General features: G+C 36.5%; 1 protein-coding gene across 5 annotated transcripts in view; it reads left to right on the plus strand.

The window, feature by feature from the left end:
* Window positions 1–22,151, plus strand: part of THRB (thyroid hormone receptor beta) — a 373,141-nt gene that overhangs the window by 135,854 nt on the left and 215,136 nt on the right. For all 5 annotated transcript variants that reach the window (XM_017506231.2, XM_017506230.2, XM_017506229.2 and 2 more), the window contains one exon: window positions 19,799–19,870. The gene's annotated coding sequence lies outside the window, so the exon portion shown is untranslated. The remainder of the gene's footprint in view (window positions 1–19,798; window positions 19,871–22,151) is intronic.

The following is a 22,151-nucleotide window of genomic DNA, read 5'->3' on the forward strand; positions in this document are numbered from 1 at the left end:
CATGTGTGTTTCAGGAACATTTCTGGGAGGATAAATAAGGTTTTAATGAGGGTCACAAACTCTAAGGAGACTCATTTTTCATGATATGCTCTTTTGAACTTTTCGAATTATTTTAACCATGTAAATGTTTTATTTCTATTCAAATGATAATAGTTTTGGTTTTTGTTGTTGTTGTTTTGTTTTTAAGAGACAAGGGTTCCAGGCACAAGGTTAAGACTGAGGAAGTCACTTTACCTTTCTGCTCGACTCCTTACTTTTCCCAATTGTGAAAGGGGAATTTGAGTGAGAATCATGGCTAGGTGCTGAAAATTTTTAAGTATAAGTCTCTATATATTGCCAAAGAACAATTTATTCTTTATCTTTACTTTCTTATAGCCCATCTCCCCTGAAGAAAATTTTCAAGATTGGAAATCAGAGACCATCTTTGGTGTAAGGGAGTCTGACAGGAGAGTGGGAGAAGGAAAGCCTTGGTTCCTTTGTGTTTGTTCCTTCCTGTTTGCATATTCAACTGGCCTCTCTCTGGTATGGCCAGGGAGGAATTCCAGTGTAGAGAAAATGGCTTTCAGCATCATGTCTGACTTGGCCCTACTAGTGACTTTTTTTGGTACCAAGAAGTGAGGTGCTGCTATAACAAGTATCTGAAAGTATAGAAGTGGCTTTGGAACTGAGCAAAAGGTAGAGGCTAGAAGTGTTATGAGGTGTGTGCTAGAATTACAGACTTTAAGGGCAGCTCTAGTGGGGTCTTAGCAAAGCCAGGAATAGAATGGAACCATACAGCAAAGACGCTGCCAGTTGGAATTCAGGGGGACAGACAAAAGAGGACAGAATGAAGGAAGCCTGTTGGGTTTCTGAGGCATGGCTGGCCTGGACCTTGGACTACAGAACTATTTGGCTGTGAGCATGTACTGTTCTTAAGAAAAGGGGACAAGAGCCTGCAAAGACAATTCAGAGATCATCAGGGCCACCGTCTCAGTTTCAACAGGCCAGGCAACCTTCCACCAAAGTCTTGGGGCCAGGACTACCCTGTGGAACCTTCGAGGCAGTTCAGGATCACCTGGAGCTTTAGGTGCTGGACCACCACCACTCCAGTGGGCGTGAAGGTCACAGCATCAAACCAAAAAGGATTTTTAACATAAAGTCTGATTAAATTTGTCTTGCCAGATCTGGACTTGCTCAATATCCTTTACCCTTTTCTTCTTTCCTATTTCTCCTTTTTGGAATGGGAATGTCTATCTTGTGTCTTTCTCACCATTGAATTTTGGAAGCACATACTTTGTCTGGTTTCGCAGGTTCACAGCTGGAGAGGAATCCTGTCTCAGGATGAATCATACCTCAAGTCTCACTCATATCTGATTTAGATGATATTTAGATGAGACTCTGGACTTTAGAGTTAACGCTAGAATGAGTTAAGACTTGGGGAATCATTGAAATAGAATGAATATATTTTAAATCATGGAAAATATCCTAACTAATGTGTAGGAGTTTCCATGATAAGCCAGACTCTGATACACAAGGGCTAAGGTTATAGAAACTCCTCCAGACCCACAGATGACTCTGCCATGCGTTTTTACTAATATATGTATACCTTTTGTATACCCTTTCTTCCTCAGGTGAATACACTGAGCCTCACTGGCCATTTGGCCTAACCTCACTGGCCTCTCTCTGGTATAAAGGAATTCCAGTATAGAGAAAATGCTTTTTGTTATACTACTAAGTCTCTGTCACCCACCTTACTGTCTTTTTATGCCCTCATTCCAAAGTGTTTTGGTGTGTATTTCCTAAGAACAAAGACAGCCTCTTACATAACTACAGCCTGCTTATCAAACCCAGGAAATTCAACATTGATATATACTATTATCTAATTGACATCCTCGTGATCATGGTATCTCCCCTGCCAGGTAAGCATTGTCTAATTGACATGCTCTATTCAAATTATGTCCATTGTCCAATCACGTCTTTGGTAGCAATTCTTCCTCCCAATTAGGATCCATTCCAGGATATCATGCTGCATTTGGTTGTCATGTCTCATTAGGCTCCTTTATTCAGAAACAGTTTCTCAGCCTTTCTTTGTGTTTCTTGACCTTGGTATTTTTGGAGGATACAAGCCAATTATTTTGTAGAATGTCTCCAGTGTGTGAGGAAACATTTCTGATGTTTCCTCAATGTTATGTTCAGGTGATGTGCCTTTGGAAGGAATACCACATCGACGATCTTGTGTCCTCCGTGCATCATATCAAGAAGCACATGATGCCACTTTACTCTGTTATTGAGGACCTTAGTTTTAATCACTTGGTTAAGGTGCTGTCAGTTTTCCTCATTGGAAAGTTAGTATTTTCTTCTTTGTAATTAATATATGTTATGTAGGAGGAAATACTTTGAGACCATACAAATGTCTTTTCCTCCTTAAATTTTTACCCACTAGTTTTAACATCCTTTCTACCTTGAGGAAGAGTTTTCTTTTCTCCTCTATTTATTTGTTTGTTTACTCATGTATGTATCTATATCAGTGTGGACTTATGGAGAATCCACTTTTCCAGCTTGGGCCTTCTGTGAGGTCCTCATTGGAGGGTGGATGCCAAGGGAAGTCTTCACAGCCATGGGGGATTCAAAATCTTGTTTCCAAACCAAGTTCTTTTAATTAACTTGGAAGTTTACTCTTCTTCACTTTTACTCATGAGTTGAGGGAGTAATCCTTTCTTTGAGAGTGGAAATCCAGACAGAGCCCGAACTCAGCCTCCTGTTCAGATTCTCTTCTCTTTCCTCCACTGTGTACTCTCAACAGCCCAAGTGTCAATTCCAGATTCAGTAGCTAATATCTTAGCTGAAGACTGGCAGATGGTTCACTTTCCCAATATAGACAAGAAAACTCAGTGGTTAGATCCTAGTCACTCATTATGCCTTATGTGTTGTTCCAAAGTAAACATATTTCCATCCAGTTTGTGATAGCATTTGAAGTTCCTTTAGCTTTTTTTTAACTTTTATCATAAGATCAAGGATACAAATTCAGGTTACATAAGTAAACTTGTGTCATGGGGATTTGTTGTACAGATTATTTCATTACCCAGGTATTAAGCTTAGCACCCCATTAGTTATTTTTCCTGATCCTCTCCCTCCTCCTACCCTTCACCCTCCAAAAGGCCCTGGTGTGTGTTGTTCCCCTCTATGTGTCCATGTATTCTCATCGAGTTGCCACTCGTAAGTGAGAACATTCAGTGTTTGGCTTTCTGTTCCTATGTTAGTTTTCTAAGGATAATGGCCTCACTATTCACAATAGCAAAGACATGGAACTAACCTAAGTGCCCATCAATGATAGACTGGATAAAGAAAATGTGGTACATATACAGCATGGAATAGTATGCAATCTTTAAAATTATTTATAGAAACCTTTAACTGAAATCAGGGCACAAGACTACCATATTGTAAATGATGTACTTAGTAAGGGCTGTCCTCCTTACTGAGAATTTTTTTTTTTTAATTTTAGCAGTGCTTACCAAAGGATTGAGATGACTTGCCCACATATTAGTATTTAAAATTTGCGATGCACACCTGCTTTATTAAATGTTGTGTTATTTAGATTAAGAGATTTAAAAAATCTATTTTTTCTTTCCCTTGTTTGCTTTGTTTTTTACCATGTAGAATCACCTAACATATAAAGTCAGAGAAATAAATGATAAAACAGATTAACCTGCCTTTTTCCTTCCTGTACCTGGCAGTGCAACACTGAGCCTTTGGTGATATCCACACAGTTCAGGAAAGTGACAAAGTAACTAGAAACCACATGAAAAATCAAGACGCTTTCTTTAGCATGTGCTGGTGTGCCTGCTAATTCACAGTGAATTTTCCATGGTCCTAGCTTGAATACGCAGCCTCATTTCTTTGTACAGCCTTCATTTCCTTGTCAAATGTCCATAGAGATTTGTCTATTGCTCAGTTTTGCCTGTAGCCAGCTGGGTGACATGAGTTGCTGTAGAACTGTGGAACTCTGCACCAAGGAATTCATGGCTGTGTGACATTTACGCTGACTGTGTGTAGGATAGGCTATCTAAACCAAAAGTGTTACTTATGGACTATAGTTTTAAATTATTCTACACATCCCACATGAAAAAAATATACAAGACAAAGAGTGTTTCTGATAAGAGTTTGTTTTTTTTAAAAGAATATTTGATGCAAATATACTCGAGGGTAAGAATCTATGTTTCACTTTTACTTTGCATGTGATTCACTGATGCATTCAGTCTGCCTGTTCTTATTGAGTTGCAGTTTAACCCCTGGAGTTGTTATTAAAAAGAAACTGAACAAAATTTTATCCAGATGTTTGTCAATCAATAGATGAAAAATAAACTATAGTTTATAAAGAAACACATTATTACATTTTTAAAAATAGCTTTACCTATCGAGCTATCAAAGCAATCCATGCCTATAATGGGAATTTGAAAAATAAAAGAATAAAGAAGAAATTGAATATCCATTCTTAATTTCACTAGCCAGTGTTTATAGTTCCTCTTAATATTTTGGAGTTTTTCTTCCAAGTCTTTTTCTATGCATGTGTAATATATGTAAATGTTTAAAATACGGTTGAATTCATATTTCGTGTAGATAATTTTTTCTCCTACTGTTTACATTTAATATTTGGGGGTGGTGAATTCTCGCATTGTGAGTTTGTAAGTTTGAATTTGAATGGCTGCACAAAGACCTTTTAAAACCGTCCAACCCCGTTTGAAGCGTGCAGGCTGCTTCTGATTTCATACTGCTAAAACAAGTGTTCCTATAGACATCTGTAGAGGTAAATCTTAGACTGCATTTTTGGCTTCTGGTCCATTAAGTCCAGTTACATTCCTTGTTATTTTTGACCGTTTCTAGCTAAAACAATAACCAGTCACGTTCCCCTTTCTTCTCTAAGCCACAGCGCTATCCTCACAGGGACAGCGTTGCTGAACTGGACCATGGTGCTTGGCCTAAAACATGTTTTCCTTTCTTTGGGTGTTGAAGATAAGCCAGAATGGCAATTTGCCCAAAAGTGATCCAAGAACTTTTTGTATGAAAGTTTTGTATAATAGTACCAACAGGAATGTTTTAAAATAAAAGTTTTATTAAGGTTAAATTTGTTCCTGTGTTAGAAAGATAAGGTTTATTCTCACATGCCTGAACTAGTTCCTTCCAACATATTTGCTAGCTCTTCTGTTGACACACAATTGCAATGGCCTGAGAAAGACTTTACACCCTGAAAAGAGAGATAAAAGAAACTCAAGACCATGAGCTTCTTTATCGCAGCGATGCACATAGATGCTCACACCATTCTTCGTTGTCAGTTGCAGAACCCTTTGCTCTTCTTTCAAAAACTGTCTTTGTGTTTCTCAGAATGAGCTGGCTTGCTCTCTCCCATCTGTCGGAAATGCAAGAGAACTTCATGGAAAGCAAGAGTATATAGGGTTCCCTGTAAGGTTAGAGGTGAGCTCCAGGCACTTAGTCCCAGTCACCATCTGCTCTCATCTGTCCTAGTGCTGCAGACATTGTTACAGAGGTGGGACAGGAAGTGTCTGTCTTACAGGTGTTAAGCTTCTTGTTCCCAGCACCTTGGGTGCCTTGGGATGACCTTTTCATTCCTGTCTCTGCTCTGACTGATTTACTGTGCGACTTTCAGAGTGTTTTTTAAGGACTTGTTCTGGAAAAGATTAAGACAATTTCTAAAGATACATACACAATAAGAAGTTGACATGATTTATAACAAAAGATGAGAAGGCAAAGGAAAACAAGGCTAACAACAAACTGGAGCTTAGGCTAAACTAACAAAATGCATACCATTATTCATTCAATAACTTTTTATTGAATGCCCAATATGTACCATTGTCTAGAAAAGAATGTTTTTCAACTTAGTTGCAACACATTAATGGCCTGTGAAACCATCTTAGTGAGCACCCATCGTTTTAAAAGATTAGTATGTGAAGGTGAGAACAGAATATCAGAAAGCATTCCACAAAGCAAGGGTATTATACCCTTTATGTAAGTTTAATATTTATGTGTGTGTTTGTACATTAGGTCATGATATAAAACTTCTTTCTATGGCCATGGTAAGCAAAGTTTGAAAACTGCTGATCTAAGGGTATATACAAATTTAGGGCTGAGTTTTTTAGGAGCCAATGGGAAGGGAAGAAACTGATTGGTTGCATGATTTGGGGTGCTGATCTACAACTATAAACTAGAAAAAAAATCTGCTATTCTTCAGCCAGAAAAAAAATGAATGACATAATAAACAACATATTTACAGAAAATCCTGAAAAGTTAAGGCTGTTTCTTTTAGCCTCCTTTTTTATACCACTTCATATAGATACTACATGCAGGGTGACAGCGCCATGTTACATTATATAAGATGTCTGACATTTACCCTGATGGATACAGTAGGTCCCATCACTGTTCCTTGCCACATGTTTGTGTGCTTGTGAATGTTAAGTAGAAAAAAAAAGTATTAATATTTCTTAAATAAACCTTTTTATTATAACAAAACATACACACAGAGATGTACACAAATCATTAGCATACAGCTTAACAAATTTCCACAAAGCAAATATGCCCATATAATCGCTCTTTCCAAAGGAAAGACTGAACTCTCTGGAGGTCTAAGGCCAGAGTTTAGTTTTGCTTCATTTTGAACTGTATGTAATGACCTAATGTAGAATATCGTTTTTTGTATCTGGTGTATTTTGTTCAATATTATGTTTGGAAGACTATCATTTCTGATTTGAATCGCACTGTATTACAAATTTTAATCTGTTCTACTATTGATGAACATTTGAATTGTTTTCAGCTTTTGATCATTATGCAAAGTGCAGCTGTGGACATTTTTGTACAGGTCTTTTGGTGAGCATGTGTACACATTTCTGTTAGGTTTGGGAGTGAAGTTGCAGGTTAATAATACATGTATATTCGACTTTAAGAGATATCGTAGAACAGTCAAAATGATTATACTTCACCAACAGGGTATGAGAATTCCCATTTCTTCACATCTTCTCCAATACTAAGTATTGGCAGCATTTTTAGTTTTAACCATTCTGGTAGGTGTATATGTATACCTCATTGTGTTTTAAATTCGCACTCTCCTGATAAATAATGAGGTTGAGCACTTGTTATATGCTTATTTGCATTTGAATGTCTTCTTTTTTGAGAACATCCAAGTCTTTTGGCCGTTTTATATTGGGCTACCTTTTTCTTGATGATTTATAGGAGTTCAATATATATCCTGAATATGACTCCTTTGTCAGTTATATGTAATGAAATTATTGTTTCCCACGTTTCACTCTTATAATGGTGTCCTCTGGTAAACAGAAATTCCTAATTTTAATGTAATCTAATTTCTTACTTTTTCCATTATCTCCTTTTAACATTTATTATTTTACTTTTCTTTTTTTCCTTTATGCTTAATGCTGTTTGTGTCCTGTTTAAGAAAACTTTGTTTACACCCAAATCATGAATACCTTCCCATATGTTATCTTTCCGAAGATTTCGTGTTTCACCTTTTACATTTTTACCAGCAACCCACCTGGGATTCAGTTTCCTGTATCATATGAAGGCACAAAAGTATTTTGTACAATATGGATATCCAGTTAACCTACCACCATTTATTCAGGACAGTGCCCTTTCTCACTACAATGCAGTGTCACTTGTAATAATTAATGATGGTATATGTGTTTCTGTTTCTGTCTCTGGACTCTCTTTGAAGCTCTTCTGATCTATTCATTTATCCCATGTTAATAGCATACTGTTTTAATATGTGTAGATTTATAATACTGTAACTGGTAGAGTTAAGTCCTCTAATATTCTTCTCCTTCAATTTTGCCTTGATTATTCTTGGCTCATTGCTATTTCACATAAATCTTAGAATTTGTTTACTAACTTCCACCAGAAAAAAAAAAAAGACTTATGAGATTTTGATAGGGATTACTGTATATTGAGTCTATATAATAATTTGGGGGGAATTGACATCTTTACAATATTGAGGCCTCCAATCTATGATCCTATGTTGATCTCCTTTGCTTTTTCTCAGTAAAGTTTTGTAGTTTCCCATTTAGAAGTCGTGCATATCTTCTAAAAATACATTTTAAAGTATTTGATATTTTTATGCCAATGTAAATGGTATAAATTACTGAATTTTATTTTCTTAATGTTTGTTGTTGGTATATAGAATTCCAATTGAGTTTTATATGTTAGCCTTATATCCAGTGGTGTGACTTTATTAACTTATTAGTTGTAATAATTTATCTGAAGGATATTTTAGTTTTTCTCATACACAATTATGATTTTAAAGAATAATCACAGTTTTATCTCTTCCTTTTTCAATCTTTTTTTTTTTTCTAATTGCAGGGCCTGCGATTTGTAGTGTAATGTTTTACAGATGTGGTTATAGAAATTGTCCTTGAAGTATTTCTAGTCTCAGGGGAAATTTTCAATATTCATCATTAACATGTTTGTTATAAGGTTTCTTCAAACTGAGAGTTTTTTCCAATCCTAGTATGTTGTAAATTGGAGAGTAAATCCCGCTTGTGAGGTCTTTAAAGATCACTTCAGTAAGGCCATGGAAAGACTATGAGAGGCATATGCAATTAAATGACCTATTATGCTTGCAGGTCCTAGAAAGGAAAGCAAAGCACACTGTGCATAAGGCCCCACGGGAGAAGGGCCAGGTAAGCCAGCTCACTAAGTAAGTGGGAAGCCAAGAGAGTGAGGACCTATAGACAGATGCCTTTTTAGGAGGTCAGGATGGCGTATACAAGAAAGGCATGAGAGGATTTTCATGGTATCTCTGAATGTCACTAGGTGACAGGAAAAGGAAAGAAGGGTGACTTGTGTCAGGGACCAGCCTTATTATACTAGTACACGTGGTCACCAGGGCAGGGTGTGTTTACAGCCTATTGGTAGGGCTGCTGAGGCATTAGGAAAATATGAAGTTTTCAAAATTTACTATACATCTAGTTTGCTGAGTGTTTTGCCATGAATAGATCAATGTATCCGTTTAAGGGACTAGATGCTTTTCATTTTTCTGTTAATAGAGTGCTTTACATTGATTGCTAATATTAAACCAACCTTGTATTTTTAAAAGAAAACCCTCTTCCATTAATGTATTATCCTTTTAAAATTATCTCAGAATTCAGTCTGCTAATATTTTGTTTACTTTTTCTTCTAAATTCATAAGAAATACTAGTTGATAATTTTCTTTTCCTGTCACACCCTTATACTGTTATGTGATCAACACTGTGCTGGCCTCATAAAATGAGTTTTATCGAATGAGTTGAGACATGATCCCACTTCTTCTATAACCTGGAGGAACTATGTAAAATTGGTGTTGTTTTTTCTTTAAGTATTTGGTAGAACTCACTCTCCAGCAGTTTAGGCCTAGAGAATACTGTGTGAGTGGATTTGTATGTACAAATTCAATTTCTTTAATGAATATAGTATCATTCACACTTTTATTATTATTTTTTTCTGTTTGAGTAAAGTTTTTTAAGTAATTTGTTCATTCCATTGACATTTTCAAATTGCCATAATGTGTTCATATATCCCCTTATCTTTTTATTGTCTGTAGGATTTATAGTGATTTCTCTTTTCATTTCAAATATGTAATTTTTCCTTTCTCTTCTTTTATCTTAATGAATCTGGCTATAGGTTTATGTTATATTAGCATTTTCAAAGATGCAATTTTTGACTTGATTGAATTTCTTTGTTACACCTCTGTTCTCTGTATAATTAATTTCCAATCCTTGCTATTTGCTCATTTCCACTTTTATTGACCCTAATTTGGTATTATTTTTAGGGCTTCTTGAGATGGATATTTAGATCATTGATGACCTTCTTAGATCATTGGCCATCTTCTTTTCCGATACATGCTTTTAAGTATAGAAATTCCCCCCATTTACACCTTTAGCTGCATCTCACACACTTGAAGTAGCATGTTTGCTTCTATTTAAGTTAATAATATTGTCTAATTTCCATTGGGCTTAATATTTGACCCATGGGTTAATTAGAAGGGTATTGTTTGATTTCCAAATATTTGTGTAATTTTTAGTTATTATTTTATTATTGATTTCTATTTAATTCCAGTGTGGTCAGAGAACATCTTCTGTTTGATGTTTGATCTTTGAAATTTGTTCAGACTCATTTATTATCAGCACATCATAAATTTTGGTAAATGTTCAATGTGTATTCTGTGTATTCTATAATTGCTGGCTGTAATGTTATAAATAGATTAGGTCAAATGTATTAATCACCTTATTCTTATCTATGTTCTTACTCGTTTTTAGCAGCCTGTTCTACCAGTTACTGAGAGAGGCATATTAAACTCTCCCACATTAATTGTGGATTTTCTTATTTCTTTTCCTAGTTCTAGCAATGTTAGCTTTATATATTTTGAGGCTTTGTAACTAGGTGGATTCTGATTTATCACTCATATCTTTCTATGGGATTCTTTTACTATTATGAAATATCTTTTTATCTCTAGTTATATCCCTTGTTATTAAGTTTATAGTATCTGATATTAACATAATTTACATGTAATTTTTTCAATCCTTTTTTTTTTCTTTTAAATTGTGTATCCTTATACCAAAAGTGTATCTCAGTTAAGCAGCATTTAACTGGGATTTTAACAATAATTTAGTATATGTATATTATGTGAACTGTTTAGTCTATCTGCATTTTATGCAGTTGCTGATATATTTGGGTTATAATCCATCATATTACTCTTTGATTTTTTTATTTGCCCCAACTGTTTAGTGTGCCTTTTCTTCTCCTTTGCTACCATGTTTTGAATTAATGAAATATTTCATCTCTACTGGCTTGTTAGTCATTTATTCCTTTACTCTTCTTTTAGTGGTTACCCTGGGAATTACAAAGCAAAATGTTAATTTATTCTTGTATAATATGAATTGAGACTTTGACTGCTTTCCAGAAAACGCAAGGGACTTAATTCTATTTACCATTCCTACCTTATAAATTATGGTCTCACATTTCAATTCTACATGTATTAAATCCCATAAGATCTAATAATTATTGTTTTAAATAGTTAATATTCATTTAGATTTGCTGCATATTTACCATTTGTGTTGTTCATCGTTTCTTCCTGTGTTTCCAAGCTGCCATCTGGAACCTGCCTCCTTCAACTGAAAGCATACTCCTTTAAAGTTTTTTTAGTTTTGGTCTGCTTTATTAACTTTCCTTAATTTTAACTAAATAAAGCTAATTTTATTAGTTTTATTAAGGTCTCATGGACATAAAATAAATTTATGTAAAATATACGATTTGATAAATTATGACATATGCCGTTAAAGCATCCTCACAATCAATGCCACAAACCAATCCAGCACCCCAAAAATGCCTCAGTTTGACATTCTAAATGTGGAGTATAACTCCAGGGGCACTTAGAACCAACCCTTCTTTTCTGGGTTTTTGCATTGGGTTCAGTATAGAACTAGATTGATATCTGCCAATTCCCTGGGCCAGCATAATGATAAAACCAACACTTATAGCATGCTTTCTTGAGCCAGGCACTCTTCTAAGCACTTTATACATTTTGATATATAACTTACTAATTTAATCCACATCACATCTTTATACATTAAGCATTATTATTGTCCTATTACAGAACTTACGGCTTAGAGTAGTTCGCTTTACTGTGCATGCCTGAAGTGTCTGTTTGTTCTAACTATTAATTATGTTGTTTCAGTTCTAATTGTATTCACTCAATCAAAAGAGCCATTATAACGCTTGTTCTTGTATGTAACCTGGACTGACAACCTCAATTTCCAGATTATGCTATTGCTCCTTCATGGATAGTGATTTCCCTGCCACACCTTGTTTGGAGATCCTCTAGGGGGGACTCTCTGAAGCGGTGAATGCTATCCTTGTTTAAAGGGATATGAGGGAGAATAATCTAATTCTACCTAAGAGAGAAGACAGTAAACTGATGCTGTGTTTCCATTGCTGTTGGAAAAAGAACAGTAAATGACAGCAAAATTGAATAGCTTGATACTTGCACTGTATAAATTACCCAGCGGAAGAGATGTGTTGAGAGGGAAAGTGAGGATTTGATCTCTGTCTTTCAGCTTTCAGTCATTGTCAACCACAAACTACAAAAGTTGGCTCAGCAAACCTTGGCTTCATCCAGGATACTAGGGAGCAAGCCAAGAGATTTTTTTTCCCCTGCTAAGGTGTTCAGGATTGGTCTTTTGTGGCTATGTTTACATTGGTGAATAAAGTCAGAGTATGTTAGTCAATTTGCTTCGGCAGTGTTTTTCAAACTGTGGTTGGGCTATATTACTGGGTAATAAAATGAATTTAGCAGATTATTACTAACATTTTTTTAAAAAAGAAATAGTACATAAAATAGAACAAAATAGGGTAGAGTTAAATGGAATAGAGAGTATCCAAGTGTATCACAGGAGTAAGAATATTATTTTGTGGAACTTGTGTTTCATATATATACATATATATCCCCTACTTATTTTTGTATGTGTATATTACAGTATTATAGATTAAAACATTATACAGTGTTACAGTATAAAACATTACAGTATTACAGATTAAAACACAGTGTTACAGTATAAAACATTACAGTGTTACAGATTAAAACATTTTTTTATTGTGGATCATGGTCAAATAATTACTTCTGGGAATTTATTATAATACAGGGTGTTTTTTTCCAATTTTGTGAGAATACGTTTCTATGTAGATAGTTTTCGACATATTGTTTGTTTCTGTTTGAAGAGGTCATACTTCAGAATTTGATGTTGAGGGGAGCAGGGGAAGTCTTCATGCTGATGTGACAGTAATAATTTTCTCGTTGATCAACTACAAGTAGAAAACAAACCTGGCTTATCTGAATCTGTCTTTATTGTGGTTCTATGCTGAAATTACCTGTCTTTTCAAATGTCAGATAGAAAACATCCCAAGGTAAGAAAATCACCATAGTGACATTCAAATGCCAACCCAAACATCACCATCCTTTGAAACACAGGTGGCTTTTAGCAATACTATATACCTACTTGCCAATGATTGGAGTTCAGAATTTACCAAACAGTGAAGTCACTCATAGTTAAGTGTGATGACATGTGCTGATTTTAAAACTTTACTATGATAATTGGATAATAGAGTAAGTTTTCATGTAAACACAGTTTTCCCTCCTAATTCAGCCTAGTTAAAATCTGTGTCAATTGTTTTGAATTAACATTAAATGGGTTCATGAACTTGGGTAAGATGTAGTTAGTAATCCAACTGTATGTGATTAAATTTTCCACATGTGGGAAATATACATATATATGTATATGTATGTATATTCATATATATGTATATACATATATAAGTACTTATGTGAGTATATATGTATATACATATATTCATATATGTATATGTATTATGTATACAGTATGTAATACATTCTGTCAAATATACCCATTCACTGGTACTAAATATGAAATTAAAGAGCAGTCAATACAATAAATATTAATAAAAATATTTGCTCTAGAAAACATCTTACAGCAGAGAGGGCACATAAGTTTCTTCTTAAACTGGTTGGCAATGTCTGACTTGTTGCTATTTGAGAAGGATTTGGAGATTGTGCTTGGAGTCAGTAGCAAAGAAAGATTGCTTTTGAATAGTCATATCTGTGGTGAACATGGGAGATGGGCAGTGATGATATATATGCTTTGTGTTTATCTTAGAACTTTCTAGTTTAGTAAATCTTTATGATATCTTGGAAACATAAGTTGCTTCCTCCATTTTATAGAAGGAAGGAAAAGAATAGCATATGGATATTGCCCATAGCTAAGCCTTTCAGTATCTCTTGCTCTTGTTTCATTCTGTTCAGGTTCAGCTAGATTATTTGTTTAGAGAGGCCTCATAAATGTTTCTGTTTAGTCCTTTTTCATTTCCATTGTCACTGTTATGTTTTTGATCTTCATTAAGCACCAGAAGCAAGGAAGTCATCTAGAAAGCTTCTATCATAATTTCTTTAAACAGTTTTGATGGGGTCAGGGGTCATAAACTCCATTGTAAATCATGCAACAGCTATGTACCATCTCTCAGGAAACTGAATGCTCAAACAAACTTCTACAAATTACTTAAGGAGGGTTATAAGTTCCCTGGGGTCTGCACTTAATAACCCCTAGTCTAGTTTGTCTGTCTCTAATCTATCCTTCAAATTTCTATCAGGCTACTATTCCTAATGCACAACTGGTATTATATTATCCTTTGCTCAGAACCATTAAATTTCCCATTGCCTTTAGAACAAAACTCCAATCTTCTTGGATCAGAATAGAATCTTTCAAGCTCTAGCCCTATTTCTACCTTTGCAGCCTCATCACCCACTCTCCATCTCTATTTCCCTCTCCCAAACACCAAACTTCAAAGCCAAACCAGAATGCCTGGTATTCCCTCAGTGTTCCCTGTACTTCATTCCTGCAGTTGCTGCAGCCTAGGCATCCTTTCGCTCATTTCCACCTAGTTGGGACCTATCTAACCTTCGAGCCAGTATCTTTTCTGATTCTGTTATTTTTAAGGATGTCACACAGAGCACTGAGCAACACCTTGTATGGTACCTTGCACAGCATGACCGTGTATTCGTCTGCTTGCCCACCGATCCTTTCCATGCCCTGCCTCTGTATTATGAGGGGCTGCCTGCTGAGGTTTGTGCCTCCTCTGGTTTCAGCCATTGGAAGGCCTTGGAGGAAGATCAGAGGACTGAAAGAAGGGAGAAGCCAGGGTATTTCTTCTCCAGTCTCTGCCTCAGATAATATCTCTGACAACACTTGTGTCTCCTCTATGGCTTCAGCTCCTACTGGAGCAGCGAATTAAAGCTTTCAGTTTCTGCTGAATGACCCCAACCCTGGGGCTCCAATATCAATACCTCCATTTCTGTTTTGATAGCTTAGGGATTTCCTGCTGGATGCCTCATTTTCCCATGTTCAACTTCACATCTTTTCCTTCATTTGTAAATCAATTCCCTGCCTTATACTCTTCCTATTTAAATACCTAAAACAGTTTGCTTTCCTGGATAACCCTGATTGATACAGCTGGCATTTGATGGATATTTGCTGAATTTTATCTAAACCATTTTCTATGTGGGCATCTCTCTCTTTTTTTTTTTTTTTGGGGGGGTGCAACAGGGATAGGCCCCCTATCAGTTATCTAGTGCATAATGACATTATTTGGAATTACCAGGGATAGTAACAAATTACGACAAAACTAAATAGTGTGAAACAATTAGCATTCAGTAGAGCATGAGTCTGAGAGTTGTTTGGGTGCTTCTGCAAGTCTTGGGGGGCTCACTCATGCATTTGTGATCAGCTGTGCAACAACTAGGTGACTCTGCTCATCTTGGCTGGGCTGTCTTGTTATGTATGGGGCTTGGCTGGTCTAGGCTGATCTGGGGTGGCCTTGGTAGAGACAACTGATATGAGTCAACTCCGTTGTGTGTTTCTCATCCGTAACAAGCTATCTAAGGCATATTCTCATGGCAATCACAGGAGAGCAAGAGAAAATACTTAAATGTAGCAAGAACTTTTTCAAACTTCTATATGCAACATATCTGTTAACGTTCCAATGGCCAAAGCAAATCACATGGCCAAAAACAGAGTCAAAGAGCACAGGAAAATAGAGCCAATCTCTTCAGTAAGAGGAGCTACAAAGTTACATGATAAAATGGTAGCTGCAGGGAGGGATAAAACATTGTGCCTATTATTAACAATACTATATTGTGCACTCAAAAATTTGTTATGAGCTGGGCGTGGTGGCTTATGTCTATAAGCCCCGCACTTTGGGAGGCTGAGGCAGGCAGATTGCTGGAGCTCAGGAGTTCAAGACCAGCTTGAGCAACATGCGTGGCAAAACCCCATATCTACCAAAATACAAAAATTAGCTGGGTGTGGTGGCACAAGTCTGTCATCCCACCTACTCAGGAGGCTGAGGCAGGAGGATCACTTGAGCCCAGGAGGTGGAGGTTGCAATGAGCCAAGACTGTACCACTGCACTCCAGCCTAGGTGACAAAGTTAGATCTTGTCTCAAAAAAAAAATTTTTTTTAAGAGGGTAGATCTCATGTTAAGTCTTTTACCACAGAAAGAGAGAAAGGGAGGAAGGGAGGGAGGGAGGGATGGATTAGAAAAAAAAACAGATGTTGACAAAACTCTGAAACTCACAGGTGAAAGAAAAAGAGTATATTTTTCTAGAAGATATAATACAATGGTATATCAATAAGAAAATGTCCACCAACCTAGCAGAAAACCATGGGCAAACCATTGAAAGAAGGCAGGAAAGAAGGAAGGAAAAAAGGAAGGAAGCAGAGGGAGGAAAAGTCACACAATAAGAAATACAAAAAACATTTAAATGTATCAGAAGATTTACAACTTTACTTACCCAAGATATAGGTGAATTCTAAGATTCTGTTTATCTGCTATCAAGTAGGCAAATATAATATTTAACAACATTTTAGCAAAGATTTGGAGAAACAGGACTTTCAGAGTAGACATAAATTGAAACAACCTCATAGAATTTAATTTGGAAATAAAATCCAAAGGTAAAATGTACATTCCCATTGAATGACCAATTCTATTTCTTAAGATTTGCCCTATATTTTAACTTGACACTTATATGATGTTATGCTTTGTAGTCCTATTTGGGATAGCAGGAGAAAAAACTTCACTGGCCTTCAATAAGTGTGATATTATGAGATACTATTTAACTGTCAAAATAAAACTTTAAAAGAATGAATAAGTACTTTATAAAAACATTAAAAGGCCACTAATTTGATTCAATCAATCTAGCTCAGGCTTCATATGATTTAGTAAGAAATCAGAGACCAAAGAGAGGGGGTACAGGGAGAATGAATTAATTTTGCCCTAATATTAAGCCCTTTAAAATAGTATTTATTTAAATTTAACCCTTTAAATGATTTGCAAATAAAATATGCATTATGTGTTTGCTAGTTCTGTGCAATTTCATTCGTACAAAGTTACTGTCGCAAAAAAAATAGGCCAAGTAAAGAGCAGCTTATAAATAACATATTAGTAAAACAAGTTAAAGGGACTTTATTTATCCTTTAACCTTCAATTTGCATTAATTGAGAGCAGTCATGGGAAATAGTGCCAACCTCACCTCAGGTCAGGTGGCTTAACAAAATGAACTGTTTCATGCCCAGAAATAAATATATTCCAAATATAAATATGAATCAGTTACAAAACAGATTCCTTTGAAACTACAAAATAGCCACACTGTTAATATATTTGTGCCCCAATTAAAAATGTGCAAAGAACACACATTCTGAGCTAAAGCTGTCCCAGGGAGTGATTCTCATTTTTGCTTTGAATCTTGTGTAAACAAAACTGGGCAGTCTCCTTTGAGCCACGAACAAATTCACGGCCACTGTTTTCTAAAGAGAATAACTGAAAATGGGTATGTTTAAGTTGGAAGAGTTTGGGGCTTGATCTTGCTACTTTAAATTTCTTTCATCACAGGGAAATCACTTTCAGTTTATCTACTTGAAGAGCTCTAATTTGGCTTGTTCTCCGTTTGAAGCACACCATGAAAAAGATGCCGCATGTTTTAATTATAGCAAAATTTGGAAGCCACCTCAGTGACACTGTTTCATTTTCCTCCTAGCAGTTTTATCTTTAAAACCTGAGTCTGCCCTCAATCATTTAAAACAAGGCCCATGACATCCAACTGCCTGGGTGTGATTCCTGGCTGGCCTTTTTTGCACTGTTTGACTTTGGGCAAAACGCTTAATTGTTCTCTCCTTTCTTCATCTGGAAAATGGGGTTATTTATAATACTTATCTCATATGGTCATCGTGAGGATTACATTATGTGAAATTAGGCAAAATAATTAGAACAACCCAGTCCATAATGTGTGATTAATAAATGTTGTGTATACCAATGCTTATTAATTACATGAGAATTTTTAGTTTTTCACAGAGTCAGAATATTCCTCAAAGCCTGAATCATAATTATGCTCTCAAACAAATATGTAGAAGTCCAATTTTTATATGTAAAAGGCACTGCTCATATTCATGTACTAATGTCGGGGTAATGCTGTATATGTACACATAATTGCCATAAAGTCGCGACAACTGCTATAAACACAAGTCTTCTTGGCTTTGTTAATGGTGTCTTTGAGAATGCTTTTTGAATAAGCTTCTTAATTGCCTTGGTCTTCAGCCACACACTATCTGAGTTTCTGACTGTCAGCCAAATGGTAAGGTGAAGTTAAAGGTTTTGCACTTGAAGGTTTATGAAATAGGCAGTGCAGAGAGATTTTGAAGAAAATAGATAAATACAACTCCAAAGTCTTTCTTAATGCTGTTGTAAAAGGGAAGAAAAATAGTAATAAGTGAGTCAATTTTAAGAAATATGCTTTCCCTTTCAACATACTGAGTGTACACTGCATGGAGTCATAGGGTAGAAGAACCACTGCAGAAACAAGACATGGCAGCTTCTTCAGAAGCCCAGAGTCAAGAGCAGGGAAAATTTGCTTATGCTCACATACATATGCACACCCACACATAACCAACAATCACTTTAATGATATAACAAGGGCTTTTATGGAGCCATAAACGTTGGATGTTGGGTGAAAAGCCAATGACCAAGTGTATATTTACTCAATGTGGCAGTTAAAGGAAATGAGCTGGTATACATCAGCATGGTTTGAGCCCACATCCAACATACTGAGTCAACAATGTAGAGCAAAAGATACACAAACAGAGATTCATTTCATATAGGTAAATTAAAAATACAAAAACATTGTTCATTGCCCTGGATATAAATTTATGTGTGTGAATGTTAAAAAAAAAAAAAAAATAGTGGTCTTGAAAGATGCAAACCAACTCACAGTCTGGGCTTGGCATGGGGTTATCAAGGAGATTATTCCTATGCTCTAATTTTTCTAATTTAAAAAAAGGCATTCTTCATGTTATTTTAAAATATACCCTTTTTAAATAAAAAAAAAAATTAGAACATAGGTGACAAAATGTTTGCAATGGTTTATATTTTGGGTAGTAAGAACCCAGACGTTTGCCCTGCTAACCTCTGTTTTTCTAAAATGTCTAAGTTACCCACAACAACAACACAAAAATTGTAGGACTGCAGTTAGTTGAAAGTCAGCTTCTCCCTTGCCGTGCAGGCAGCCAGTCGGCGACATCCTCTGTGGCGTGGCAGGTGTCGTGGTCTGTTTGGCTGCCTTTCTCATCTTGTTTGTACCTGGGAGAATTGTTCACCATATGATTGCATTTAGTTAGCACCATCTAGATAGCTTCATACTTGGATGCATACCCTGATGCACAACCCATCGCTTCCCCACAGGTTTCATATGGCAATGCCCCCACCCAGCCGGCTGGATTGCAACTCTTATATGTTGAGACCTATTCCAGGAACCATCCACCGAGATAAAGCAGGACTCTCTTTAACACAAAGTGTCTAAACAGTTTGAGGTTCACATTTGCTTTTTATTCATCTTTCCAGGCTACCAATCCAAAGCTCTTGGGTCTTGTCCCTGAAACTCCACAGAAATGTAGAGCTCCGAGATTCACCAAAGTTGTCCCACGCCTGTAATGTGTTCTTACAGTACTTGTGTTAGAGTCCCTTTCCCTGAAACCATCTCCCAATTACAATAAGATTTTATCTAAGTCTATTTGCATGTATTCAAAATCAGAGACAGCTCTGCAACCAGACCCTATTTAAACACAGAAATAAGAACAGTTGTAGATTAATCAAATGTTGGGAAACTTTATAACAACTTATATTTATCTTCTGTATTTCCTTTTTTTCCAGATCTGCAGTTTCCTTCTGGTTGGCTGTCCTGCGTGGGTGCCAAGTTCCACACATGATTTAATGAATAAGAAGGTCAGATGTCAGCTTGACTATTTGCAGACTTGCGATCTTTGCCATTAATTGTCCTTTTTAAGCATTATGGGAATTAGCGCCTAATGTGTAGTGTTGCTGCTGTTGTATTTAATGTAGTTTTGAACTCTATAGGTATTCAGAAGAAGTATAAAGCATTAAATGAACTAAACGCGTAATAGAAAAGTAATGCTACAATTCACTCGAGGCAGTGAGAGAAGAAAGCCCATTTTCACTTATTATGCCAGAAAACTGTGCTTGGTGAAGATCCAACAGTCCTCTCCCATGTGACTTTTCCTTGAGTGCTGTAAAAAGGCGTGAGAATTAGATAACCCATTGGTTACAGCCAGTCAGACAGGGTACAAGCACCTGTGTGGTAAAGATTCACTTTCTGTACTGGCAAGTCTTCTGAATTCTGCTTTCAGTCCTGAGGCATGTGTTCATATCAAGCACCCATTCAGATCACTGGGTTACAATTTAAGATCCAGTTTGTTTACATAATTATAACAACACAGTTTCAGTTTGTCTATGCATATAACGTTGTGTCGGAACTTTCCTTTCTGTATTTATTATTTTTAGCAGTTTAAAAACTAACCATGGAAAAATGGCTTTCTGGTGATAAGATGACATTCAGGCTTGGCCAGGGTCTGGCAGTCTATAGAAATGCTCACTGCTGCAGGAGCCGGGCCTTTTGAATGCTGTCTTTGTGCCTCTTCTTGCCCATGGCCTCTGGCCTATTGTCTAGGCGCCTGGGTTAGGGTGGTGCTATCTGATTGTAACCAGTACTAGTATTACAGCGCTCAGTGCCCAGGCCCTCCCTTGGGGCCCTCTGTCTGGCTGCCTCTGTCTCCCAGCCCTCCCTAGAGAGGACCAGCCATAGAGAGTTCTCATATCAGAAAACGCTATTGGTAATTTATAGAATGTTCAAGAAAAAAAATCACTAAGAATCTTCAAAACCTACGGTTTTCTAACTTTTTTTCATCTTTACAAATAGCTCTCTCCTTTTCCCAATTGAAATCTTTCAGTGGCACCCAATTTGTAAAGCATGGAATAGAACAGCTGTTCTGTTTAAAGATGAGGAGGCTCCTGCAACCCCAGTGCTCAGCCTCTTCTTCACCCCACCCCAATCAAGGTGACCTCAGAGGTCCTCCATTCCCACCAGGAAACCGGGGACACCTCCCAATACTTGCACACTCTTTTTGCAGGGCCATCTCCTCAACTTACAGATAAGGAAACCAAGAAGAGATTTCTATAGATGCTCAAAACCTGAGGCATTAGACACAAAAGAGTGAACCCTGTATTAATTCATTTCATATAGTTCTAGAAAAAGGAATAACTAATCTGTGGTGATAAGAATCAAAATAGTGATTACCTTGGGGAGAAGAGAGGATTGGCTGGCAAGGGGCATGAGGGAATTTTCTAGAGTGATGAAAATGTGTATAGAAGTGTGGGCCACCTGCCATTTATTAAAACTCACCTGTGCATTTTACTTTAAATAAATTGTGCTTCCATGAAAAAATAAAAACAAAGAGGCAAATAAAGAAAAAATAAATTAGGCATTTAGTGAATGAAAATACTGTAGCCAGATATTTGAGTTTGATCAATTTCCTTAAAGCTATGTGGACTGTTTATTGAATCCAGTCTAAGGTCATTATGCAGAGAGGTTCTGAAGATTTAAAATCATGCTGCTCTTTTAATATTTTTTGTTCAATAATCACCAAATCCAGAGAAAAAAAAACTCTCAAGGAATTCCAAACAATGAAACCTGTAATGTGGCTAAGGTGTGATACCTGGGAGTTCTGGGAGTAGAGATCCAGAGGACAATATTTGATTCCACTGACCACAGAGGCCAAGAATCATTGCACTCCCAGTATGTAGCTCCCAGGAGGCCTAGAGAGGCACCATATTCTAAATGGGGGTCCTCTGAGCTTGCAGGGCTCTAGGAAGCCCCTTAAAAGATTCTGCTGGTTGGAGTGCTGGTGGGTGGAGACCATCTAGGTCACCCACCCAAGATGTAGCTGGACTTTTATCTGTTTAGGTATTGGGCTTCTATATCCATTTCCATGTATATAAAGAATTCCATAAGTGAGAAACGTGTGACAAACATTACACATATTGTATACCCATTCTTAGTGAGCCAGATAACATGGAATTCTACTCTTTTAACTATGCTGGACTTTTGCCTGCTAAGATTGTACAGAAAGACATGGTCCATTTCTGGCACATTCAGGATCATTCTGCAGGGTCATACTGATCTGAACTGACACTAAGAGTTATGGATAGT

The sequence above is a fragment of the Cebus imitator genome, unplaced genomic scaffold (genome assembly GCF_001604975.1).
Source record: "Cebus imitator isolate Cc_AM_T3 unplaced genomic scaffold, Cebus_imitator-1.0 Scaffold351, whole genome shotgun sequence".
Classification (NCBI taxonomy): domain Eukaryota; kingdom Metazoa; phylum Chordata; class Mammalia; order Primates; family Cebidae; genus Cebus; species Cebus imitator.